Source organism: Tyto alba, unplaced genomic scaffold, assembly GCF_018691265.1.
Source record: "Tyto alba isolate M040663 unplaced genomic scaffold, T.alba_DEE_v4.0 Super-Scaffold_34, whole genome shotgun sequence".
Taxonomy (NCBI): domain Eukaryota; kingdom Metazoa; phylum Chordata; class Aves; order Strigiformes; family Tytonidae; genus Tyto; species Tyto alba.
The window spans coordinates 2,031,224-2,042,767 of record NW_024881309.1 but is presented as its reverse complement, the minus strand read 5'-3'; the positions used below and the strand labels follow the sequence as shown (position 1 = coordinate 2,042,767).

The 11,544-nt window shown below is 51.0% G+C and overlaps 1 long non-coding RNA gene across 1 annotated transcript; it reads right to left on the bottom strand.

Moving 5' to 3' along the window:
- Window positions 1-277: 277 nt before the first annotated feature.
- Window positions 278-2,652, bottom strand: LOC122154224. The gene is made up of 2 exons (XR_006166135.1): window positions 2,514-2,652; window positions 278-1,687 (listed from the first exon to the last, which is right to left on the bottom strand). It is a non-coding gene; the product is annotated as an uncharacterized LOC122154224 (long non-coding RNA).
- Between the last annotated feature and the right edge of the window lie 8,892 nt (window positions 2,653-11,544).

The window sequence follows — 11,544 nt, the reverse complement described above, 5'->3', positions numbered from 1 at the left end:
CTCTACAATAACCTGACGACAGGGAGAGTTTCCCACCGCTGATTATTTCTCGGTCATCCCTGTAGAAGGCCAGGAAATCTTGACTAGGGGCAGATCCCGGTGTGTATTCGGCCCGTGAATCCTGTCTCCTATTTATAGGCTGCAGAAATGGCTCAAAGCTCCAGGATTCGTAAGGGCCCCCCATATTCTCTGCTGATCGCCCACTTCCACCTCTTCAAATAAATCAGTTGCGTCCTGAAAATCCGAGCAAGTGCTGGGGAAGGAGACTGGTGAATAATTGACGTAACAAACGAGATTTTTATTTAGTTGGGAGCTTGTTAGGTTACATTTGCATAGCTACGATGTCAGATTCATTATTCACGAGCATAAACTGCAGTGACCCCCACCCTCCCCACTCGCACAGACGTTCGCGAGCACCGGCTCCCCGAGTCCCAAGATTAGACATTTTTCTTGCTGCTTTAAGCAATTTCTCTTTAAAAGGAGCACGGCAGAGTGACAGCCTGATTTTTTATTCATGTGTGGGTCTTTTCAAGGCATAACGTTTACCACGGTACATAAAAATCAGGCTTGCAGGTCGGGGGGAGAAATGACTTAAGCAAATGGTGTTTAAGAGGAGTTTTCGGCGGCGGGTGTTGACAGGGAACAGGCATGTCCCTCCCGTGGTCCCGTCCCTTCTCGCCCGACCCAGGGCCGGTCCTTGCCCATGGGGTGACACACGTTGTGCCCCGGGGAACATGGAAAAAAATCCCCCCGGGGTCCCCAGGAGGGGCTGGGAGGGGACTGGTGCCCCGAGCCGTGAGACCGATTTGCGTTCGTGTCTCCTAAGCAGGGGGACTGGGGAGCCCGTCCCACGGCAGGTGTTGCTGCTGGGAGGAAGGGAGTTGCTACAGCCCTTTGGAGGACAGACTGATGGTGCAAAAGGATCCTGTTCCCCAGAAAAATGGGCTGGAGTCGAGAGGATAAGGGCAGGTGGGTGCAGAAATACTAAATGGGGGAAATATCTGGCGCTGAAAGGGAGCAGGAGGTAACAGCACAGCCCGCAGAATAAGCCAACACCATGATGCTTGTGCACCGCTGGAAAAAAAAAAAAAAAAAAGTAGCAAAAAGTAAATGCAGAAGGGGATTAAGCAGCCCATAGTAGGAAAGACGTGGGGGGGGGGGGTCACCATCCTGCTCGGTGCTGATGAGGGCTCGGGGTCACCACAGGTTTGGAAAGATGTTGGCAGGCTGGGGAGCATGCCGGGGGGGGAGGGAACGGGCAAAGCTGTGCTGGCAAGGAGGAGGCAGCAAGACTGCAGCAGCAGGACAGGCAGACTTGAAGTGCAGGACAGACAGACTTGAAGTGCAGGACAGACAGACTTGAAGTGCAGGACAGACAGACTGCAGCGGCAGGACGGACCGCGGCTTGAAATATCTCCACGTGTTGCAAAGCCACCGATCAGATGTGCTCCGAAACCACTGAGGCAATGATGGTCTTGGGTTAATTTGCAATTCCTGGAGTTGCATGGGACCACGGTAGGAAAATCCTCCCGGGAAAAGACGCCGAAGCCCTTTCACAGGACCCTTCAACGACCACCTCTCCAGGATGGGCAGGGCTGAGTCTTCCTCAGCACGGGAGGAAGAGCAAAACGACCTTGGGCTCCAGGAGGAACGAGCGTCAGAACAGCTCCCTCTATCAGTACGTGGCCTGCAACAGAGAAATAAAAAAGATATTTTTGAAGGAGCCTTGCATTGTTTCAGGACACCATTAGCATTTTGAGCACCAGGAGGGGGGATCAGAAGCTGTTCTGGGAGGCGCTGCCAATCAAACGGTGATTTGCTCTCGGCGTGAGGCACTCTCCTGCTCTCTTACCCAAAAAAAAAAAAAAAAAAAAAAAAGTAATCAACACAAACGATACTAAGAAAAGTAATTAAACATCTCAAAAATGCTAGAGATTGCATTTAGCATGTGACAGGCACAAAAGAAAGATGCTGAAAGGGAGCATTTCCAGTAGGCAAAAGCGAGACCGTGATAGGATGCTAATTGCTGGATTTCTTGACCTTTTCTTGCCGTTCGGCGGCGAATAGAGACAGGAACGCGCCAGCCCCGCTTCTCCCTGCGCCGTCACCTCTCTGTGTCCCTTCACAACTCACAACGGGGGGGGGGGGAAGGCAGCGGCAGGGCCGTGACACTGTCCTTGCCCCCACCTCCTGCCCCCGGGTCTCACTCACAGCGACTTCCCTCCCTGAAAAACCCTGCACAGCATCAGGCAGGAGGGAATTTAAACCAGAAAACAGCACAGGCTCCGGGCTGAGTTATTTCTCGGGGGGTCTGGCTCAGATTTGCTCTGAATTTTGGCTGCTCGCAGCCTCTCCAAGCTCCCCCCTCCCCGCAGAGAGGGAAAACACGGCGTCTTCAGCGCCGGATGGCCAAATTACCAACCTGAATGAAAACCTCTCTTCTGTTATCAATTTAATCAAAGGGAATGTATTCTGGAGAGGCGTGCGGTCGCTTGTTATGAGCAGAAACCTACCGTAAAGCTTCTTTCCGTTCCAGCAGCAGAAAGTTGATTCCAGTATGGACCAGTCCCAGGGCACTGCTGGGGGGGGGGTCTCGCCCCATCGAGGGCCAGGCTGTCCCCCCCCGACCCACCGCTCGCCTTCCCCGCTCGCCCGGTGTGTACGTGCCATCTGGCGGCAAACCGCAGGAAAGAAAACACGCTGGAAAGCCTTTCTCGCCAAGGTTACGGAAGGAAAAGGGGCTGGGGGACCAGCCACCTTCAATTCGGCCGCTTTCAGGGGAAAGGGGTGAGCTGGGCGGCCGTCGGGGCAAAACCAGCGCGGCCCTTGTTCCGTCCTCCAGCGCAGGCGGGAGTTCGTTACAAGTCTGATTGCTGCTGGTAAATATTTTGCCAGGAGGTTGTTTTTCTGATGGAAGTAGCAATTTGCCTCCGTAGAGGTATTCTGATTTCTTATTGTGAGAGTTGAAAACTAAGAACAACCCGCAGAGTCTGGCTTTTAAAACTGCCCCTTTTTCTTTGCTTTCAATTGCCATTTTTTCCCTGTTACCTGGGCTTTTTCCCCTTCTTTTCATACTTTTTTCCTTTGCCATCCCCTCAGTGGGTAAAGGAGCTAAAGAGAAAGAGGAGAAACAATCAAAACTGGAAATCAAAGTCAACAGTCAGAAAATCTCCTCATATTTTCCGTCTCCGTTTTTTTAGGGTTTTCTTTCTGATAGAGGAAGAATGCAGGGAAATGGGCATTGAGGGACTCGGGTGTTTCTCCGTAAAATATTTATCAAACATTGATTATAACGCTGTAATATTTAAGCTCAGAATGATGTATGTAGATTTAGGGGGGGTTTTACTGCACAGAGAAAGTTAGTTGAGAGCACCCAAGTATGAACTGTCTTTCTGAAAATACGGCAACAGAAGAGAGATAAATGCAATAGATTATTATCCACTTGGTATTGAATAGGATTACAAGGAGCAGGGACATGCTGAGACAAAGATTTCATGAGGCTGTACTTCACCTCCATGTAAAGGAACAGTGCAAGGCCATGCATCACTTATGCCTTATTTATAGGTATTAAATAAGACTTTGCTAGAACATAGCTCTTGTGCTGACCCTCTGCAGATGGGTGAATTGCACCCTAAAGCAAATATAGGCAACTTGTATTATTCATCAGCCTCTGTTAATAGGGTTATTGCAGGCTGAGATGTTGCCTGTCTTGACTGAAGAGCAGACGCTGGCCTCGGTGACTTACGTTTGCATAATTATACTGTAAATTCTGTCCCGCTGTGTCTGTCTAATTGCATTTTTAAATAAGAAAAAATATTTATATACATGTAGGGCCTTTTTCCACAGCTTTTGAGGCCAGATTTACAAGTATTCGGGAGTAGAGGTGCTTGCAAAACAACTGAAAAAGAAAGTTTTGAGTCACATTTGTCTTGTTTGATAGCAGGAGGGAACCAGGAGCTTCTCCTGCCTGTCCAGGAGGGCAAGCCTGGGGTTTTTAGGATGTTCAGCCAGGATGAAACAAGCTCCTTCCCTACCAGGGGGGAATCAGCCTTTGTGGTCTACCTGGTGCACTAGGCCTATAAATACCCATTGGGAAGGAGAAAGAGGTCAAGTCTCCCAGGCAGAATTTTTCAGGGAGTTCTTGGTTTGGAGGGAGCAGCTCATGGTAAGAGATGCTGAAAACAGGTTCTTGAGAGACCTTCAAACACCAGCTCTGCTTGGCTTTATACTTTTATGGATTACTTTAGGCACTAAAACACTAATGAGGATCCAGATAAAGTTTTCTGACAATAAAAACAAAACTCGGGAGAAGCCATAAGGCCGGAAGAGTGGCCTTACAAACTTGAATGTGGTAAAAAGGGATAAAAGTGGAATAGCTCTGTAGACAAGCTGGTTTCGCTGTGTGTGTGCTCAGCAGCTGGGAAGGACTGAAAAGGGAAAAGCCTGTGTGTGGATCAGAGGATAATGCAAGTGGTCGAGAGGCTGCATTGAGAGAGGGGAGCTGGGTGGGTGTAGCTCAGCAGGAAAAAAGAAGCTGAGGAACCAGGAAAACCATTGAACCCAACAGTGCTGGCACCACAACTGGGTACAAACTGGCCTGGAACAGATGAAAGCTGGAAATTAGAAAGAGCTGTCAGAGCAGACCAGTGTCTGGGATGGAGAGGGGTTGGTCTTGCAGTCTCGTGGGGCCCTTTCTGGACCGGGCTCCCTATTTTAACTCGATGCCTCAAGTTTTAATAGGTTTTTCTCTATTAAATAAAGATGAGTGTTACCCTTTAGCGCAGTCGCCTTGATCAAAGCAGCACTGTTGCCACAGGCAGGGGACGGAGCTGGGCTGTTCTCAGGGCTCTTCAGGGGGAGGACGGAGGACAAGAGGCAAAAGGCACAAACGGAGATGCAGGAATTCTACTTACACACAAGAAAAAGCTTAGAAGCTTTTTCTTTTTTTTTTTTTTTTTTTTTTTTTTCCTTAAACACTGAGCCGTCAAACACTGGAATGGGTTGTCCAGAGAGGTTGTGGTGTCTCTGACCTTGGCGATACTCAAAGCCCAACAGTTCACAGCCCTGAGCAAGCTGCTCTGACCGATCCTGCTTGGAGCAGGGGTCAAACCTCAACTATTTTGTGGTTGAGCAGCAGAACCTCCCACCTCTTCTCTCCCTCCCAGGTGTGAGCCACTGTCAGAGCCGCTCTGCAACTGCCTGCACCTCGCCACCCCAATCTCCTCTTCCCAGGTGAGGAAAACCAAACCATCGCATCCCCACGTCCTTTTCCCCCGTTTTCCTTTAAGGGCTGGAGCCCGCATCAGCGCCCGCGTCTGCAGCTGCAAAAGCAGTTCTCTGCAGCCCTCTAGTGCTTAGGAAATTCATAGAAAAAAAAAAAAAAAAAAAGCAGAGTTTGCAACAGCCACGGGGAGGGGGGAAAGGGCAAGGACAGGCTGTGTCCATCACCTCCTTCCCAGCCCGGCAATGCGGGGTGCAGCCCCGAGCCCCAGCCCCGAGCTAGCCCTGGGCAGCCTGAGCAAAACATTTTTCCGTTGTGCCTCCTGTCACCGCTGCCACAATCCCACCGATGGCACGCCGATCCCTCATCCCCGCAGCAAAGAGAAGATGCTGATCTCCCGGAGCCCGCAGCAGTTCACCCAGGGCATTTTCCCCCCGGAGCTCACCCTACCGTTTGTATTTAAGTTATTTATCTTCCAGGGGAAGGCAAGGTAACTCTTTAAACATTGTTTTTCCTTGCAACACTAATTTAAAACAGAGGCTTCTATTTGCTAGCAGGACAGAGTACCAGCTGGTATTTACCTAAACAGTTTTAATGTTTAGTCAGGCTCCTGAGCTGCAGAAAACCTTCCCGCCAGAGCGGCCGTGCCAGCGTACAAAAAGAGCGTGTTGGCCACGCGAAGGGTAGATTGTTTTTGCAGCACCAACATCTGGTATGGAAATGATTTTACAGCTTCGTCCCCTGGAGCATCGCTGGGGGGGTGGGGGGGGTTCACTATAAGCCCCCCACGCCATGGGCATCCCTTCTCCCCTTCTCCCGCCTGCCCTGTTCGGCTCCCTGGACCCTTTCTCCACGCCTTCAGCCTTCCTTGCTTAGAGCACGTTCCCCCCACGTCCTGCAAAATCAAGGATGAGCACACCACACCTGGGAGGCCCCACCGAGGGAAAAGATTGGGAAAAGGGTACAATTTACTAGTCCCTTTCCTGACAGCTTTTGCCTGCTCATGTTAGGAGCGTGCGATACCATCTCAGTGACAAAAATACACACGGAGCTGGGAAACTTTCTGTTTCTGTTCCACGTCTGTCAAAGACGCCCCTCCAATTTTAATTTTAAAAAATCAAACCCCTTTTGCCAAATGACAACCGCAGAAATTTAAAAGTTAATTACATCAAATGCAGTTGCTTTCCAGGCTCTTTCTGATAAAATCCTGAAAAGCTTCTTTACAATTGGATTTCTCCCACAAATCTCCACTTCCACAAAAGAAGCCGTCTGCATATAAAATACTTTGAATGATTAACTTCCCTGGAGCTTCAGAGACAGATACCAACTACATTGAGACAGGTCAGCTGTGCCATATAGCTCTAGGATTAAGCTCTTCCCCGTCCCCATGCTGAGTCCCAGGTCCTCCCCCACGGTGCAGGCAGCCTGGGCCCATCGCAATTTTTTGCTTTTTTCCCCAATCAAACGGGGCGGGATTTCTTTAAAATGAGTCGCCTGGTCTTTGGCTTCTTGGTGTTGCCTTTACGGAGCTGAAAAGCCGCCGTGCTGGGTTTTGTCCCCGGCAAAGTTCAGAGGCTCAGCCGGGAGGGAGCTGCCTTTGCCTTGTCCCCGTGTTGGGCCAGCGAGCAGAAAAAGTCCGTGAACAACCACCTCCCCCGTTAAGGTGACAATGTGGCTTCACAAGGGCCAAGTCTTTGCAAGGACTTAGGGGCAGAATTTAAAAACAAGGCAGAAAAGCAACTAGTGGGGGTATGCCCATGAATCTTAGGAGCCGGTCCACAAATTGAAAAGCATTTGGGGATTTAAGTAGAAGCTGTTGTAGAAATCCCCCTCAGGAGAAGAGGAATCTCAGCTACTCTCCTTCACCACCCATCCAGGCTGAAGCTGCCTTAAAAGAAACAACCTGAATAACCTTGTCATTTCAATTTTTCACACATTTTTCTGTGCTGTGTGTTCTCAAGATCTGGGAAGTTTAATTTTCCCAGCACGACTGCCAGAGGCTGCTAGTCCCTATCAGGGCTCGCTCAGCCACATCAAAGGGAACAGGACACATCAGAGGGGAGCAGAAGGGCCGCGGTCCCGTCCCGGGGGGCCGAGGGGATGCCACGGGCTCTGAAGCATCCCTCGGCTTCGGGAAACAGGGTCGGATTAGCAAAACGTGTTATCGGTGCTGTCGCGATTCCCAAGCCGAGACTCTGTCACCTCTCCTAGGTTTTACCTGAGCGAGGCTGGTGCGCTGGGAGAATCACAGCCAGACCCTTGTCGAGGTGGCGTGGGACGCCGTTTTTCAAAAATCACTCCTCTTCCAAAAAGCGGCAGGAAGACGACGATGCGATGACAGCCCTTGCAAGCGTTGCGCCATCATCGCATCACAGAAAACGGGTGCAAGTAAAGGAAGCAAGAATGTTAAAAGGCGCCGTTTCCCTGGTTTTTCTGGTGTCGATCCCTAAGCTAGCTCAAATGCTAGATGCAGACCCTGGCGTTGAGAACAAGCCTTCACTTACCTTCAGCAGAAGCCAAAACCTAGAGTGTGCCCCCCCTGCCCACCCCAGCCCTAAGGTAACACGGGAAGGAACCCTGGTACCAGGATGAGTCCTGAGAGAGGGCTGGCGTTCACACCAAGCCATCTCAAACTCTGATGCAGACGTGCAGAAGGGAGGGCTGTCAGACACCCGGAGCTTCAAGCCACCTAATGAGAGAGGGCTGGATGCCGAGGCAACATTTGCATCCCTTTGTTTATCCCAGCTGTGTCTTTCCAGAGCCTAATGCCGTCAGACAGCAGCATTTCCCTTTGGTTTAAAACAGGAGGGGGGCTTGCTTTGAAGACTTTGCTTGCATAGGAAATGAACTTCTTGATTCCTGTTGACATTTGCAGCAAGGTGTAGGTGGTGCTTGTAGCATTTTTCAAAGCTCCCTAGCTCTGTTTGTTCAGATCCTTCACACTCCTGTGAAATGTGATAATACTAAGCAGTGGGTGGAAGGAACAGCACAAATGTATCCCTTCAGGAGACAGGAGGTTTCAAAACTGCTCTGCATGTAAAGACAACTCCCTCCATTACCAGCTTCCACGCCACCGTCGCCAGAGTCCCGGCGCACGCGGAGATTTTCGCTGGGGAAGCGGCAAGGAGAGGGAAGATGCACCCTTCTATCTTGTTCCAACTCTGCAGCTGCCAAAGTGGCTCTTGTGGTGGTTTGTTTCTCCGGATTCCTAATAAAAAGGGCAAAAATAAGGCTTTGCCTTTCCAGTCTCGCACAGGGAGGACTTCTCTGTTACAGGTAATTAATACAGGAATATTATCACTCTCCAGGCTAAAAAAAAAAAACACAAGGTGGTAAAAACTGCACCATCAAGAGCAGTGCAGAATTCATCAAATCTATATAAAAGTCAATTAACGCTTGGTCTCAGGATTAGGTTTTAGCAGTGTTACTATGTGTCCAGCTTTACTTTTTCAAGCACCAGCTCCTGGAGCCAAGTTAATAACGGGAGGCTGACTCCGGCCAGCACTTTGATCCCAGCACTGGTGTTTGGTGAGAAGGAGCTGACAGTGGCAGTGCGATGCTAAAGGAGCACTGGTTTGGCTTTAGACAAGCCTGTGGCCTTTCCAAGCGCTTAGGGATGACCAAACCTAGGTTCTGTAACAGTCCTGCCCTTAAAGCTCACGGTGCCCTTGAGAAAGCGCTCAGCATCCTGCAGGATTATGGCCTGTAGCATGAAGTTGGCTGCAAAACCAGGCAACTGAAGAGCAGCCAATTTTTATTCTTTTTTTTTTTTGCAAGACGGCAGCATTAGAAATTCAGCGTCTAGATGTTGCAACACTCATTGCAGTCATGGATCTTTGATGTTAATGCCGGCCAATTCTGACTCCTATCTTGTTTCACTGCATGCTCTAAATTCACCCACCTTTTGTTCCTTGTGTTGTAACCTACTTAGAGCTGCCCTTTCTCCCTGCAAATACCTTCTTTTTCTTTTTTTGCCTTCCAGGTGCCCGGGAAGCTCTGCTCATTAAGCAAGACAGCTCTCCGCAGCACTTGCCAAGACCAGGCTCCGAATGATCCAAATCTGGATTTGCAATCCTTCCCACGACTGTGCAACTGGGCTCATCAGGCCCCGAGACACGCCCCCCCCCCCAGAAGCTGCCCTGAAGAAAGGTGCTGGGTTTTGCTCTCTGCCTCCCAGAACAAACCTTAAATCCTCCCCGGCAGAGCCTGCCCGTCCTGCAGCTGAGAGCACGCTGACATCCAGTGTCATTCCCTGTCACTGCCAAGCGTTTCCAAGGAAAAGGAACAGCCCCCCCCCCACACACACACACACATCTGAGTGGTGCCACAGCACCGTGCTGCGACAGCGGAGAGCTGGGAGGACTTTTCTTTCTAGAGAAGCTTCTGTCCTGACAGCCTCTTTGAAAACACCTGCAGAAGATTAACTGATTTCTTAACAAATCATTGTAAAAGCCTACTTTATAGAGCAGTGAGGTCTAACACCAGAGCCCCAAAGCACCAGAGTCATCGGTGTTCCTCCTGGTTGTGTTCCATGGGACCTCAGGACACAATGCCCAGGCTCACACCCCCTCCTCTGCACTGGCAGATAAACGGGGGAAGCTGCAGAGGTTTCATACAGGCTACAGTATGATTTTATGGACTTACCCCTCCCATAACTCACGGCCTAAGTGACACATCTTGCTTAATGAGGGAGCCTCCTTGTGCTGCTCGTCCTACCGAGCTGTAGGAAGGGATGCTGACCCAGCACCGTCCCTTGAGCCGGGCTGCCCCAGCTCCTCGCCTGCCGTGCTGAGCACCGAGATGCTCCCCAGGAGAGATGGAGCCAGAGGTGACCCCCCCACACACACACACACCCCCAACGCTGCAGATGAAGCTTCTCCAGCAGCATCCCAGCCCCGGCAGGACAGGACACCTCCAAGGGCTCTCCAGCAAACGGAGCACACAGAGGAACCGCTCTTTCTGGGGCAGGGACCCCCCCCAGCACCCTGCAGATGGGGGGAAGGGGCCCTGAGCCCCGGCTTAAACCGAGCTCCTGGGTTGTGTGCAGGGGAGGGGGGACGTGGGGGCTCAGCCGGGCTTGCTCGGCGCCGATCAGGTTTATTATTGCACCCAGGGGCCGGTGCTCAGGTTTGGGAGGGTCTGGCCTGTGCACGGTGGGTGCTCCACGCTCCTAAACTCGTCCCAGAAAGTGGAAGCGAAGCAGCTGGGCTTGTCCTTTTGTCCGTCTTTGCTGCCAGCCCGGGTGTTTGCAGGCAGGCGTCCCGCCGTGTGTCAGGCTGCCGTTCAGGCCATCGCCCTGTAAGCAGCACTGGGCTTTGTGGGTTTTTTGTTTTTTTTGTTTTTTTTTTTTTTTTTTTTTTTCCTACAAACTGTTTTTTCTACGCTGCTGAGTGTGGCTATAGCTTTTCTTTAGTTGTTCTAGCAAGACTTTAATTTGGATGTGGCAAGAAGGGAGGGTAAGCAAATGTTTCTCCTGCTGTGTGAGTTTTGCTTTTGCTTTGACTGAAAATTATTCTTTTCCAGCAGTGGTGGTGCTGTGGTCTGCTACCCGCATTTACAACCTGGGTCATAGGTGCAGATCAAATAAAGGGGAATTTATTTCATTGTTTAGGTGCAAATAGAACAGAAGCTCTTAACCCCTTTGAGGGGTGAGATCCCTGGATTAAGCCTCTCTGGGCACTCTAAAACAGCCCAGCCTAATACATGCAAGGCTTGGGTGAGCGTTTCACCTCCCACAAGGGTAAATGTCCCACGTTCCGCTTCGCACTGTCCCGGCTTGTGCAGCTCTGCGCTGGGGCCGGCCGCCCTACCCGGCTGCCAGCATCAGTGTCTGGGATGCAAAATAAGTGGGAAAACTCTCCTGAACAAGGTCCCTGGGCGCCGGGGGGGTGTACAGACACTTAACGTTTTTATGCAAACTGTGGTTAGATTTCCCTATTGGAAAAAGGAGGGAGCACCCTACAAACTGTCATAGAAATACCAATTCCTTCCCTATTCCCTTCAGTGTCCCAACCTGCACGCATCCGTCTGAGGTCTGGGCTCCCTTTAATCACCTGCCTCATTTTTCAGGCTAATTGCTGCTCGTGATGGTTAGTGCTATCCCTAGCTCTAGCCCAAACATTTCCGAGCTGGCCCTGCTCATCAGCCAGCCCGCACGGGCCAGCGACTGCCATCGCCGGGGTTTGGCCAGACCCCCCCGCAGTTACACAGGGGTGAGAAGGAGTAGCTGTCCTTGAGGAAATCTGCATTCTCCTGCACTGCTGCACTGCTCCTGCACTGCTCCTGCACTGCTCCTGCACTGCTCCTGCACTGCTGCACTCCTC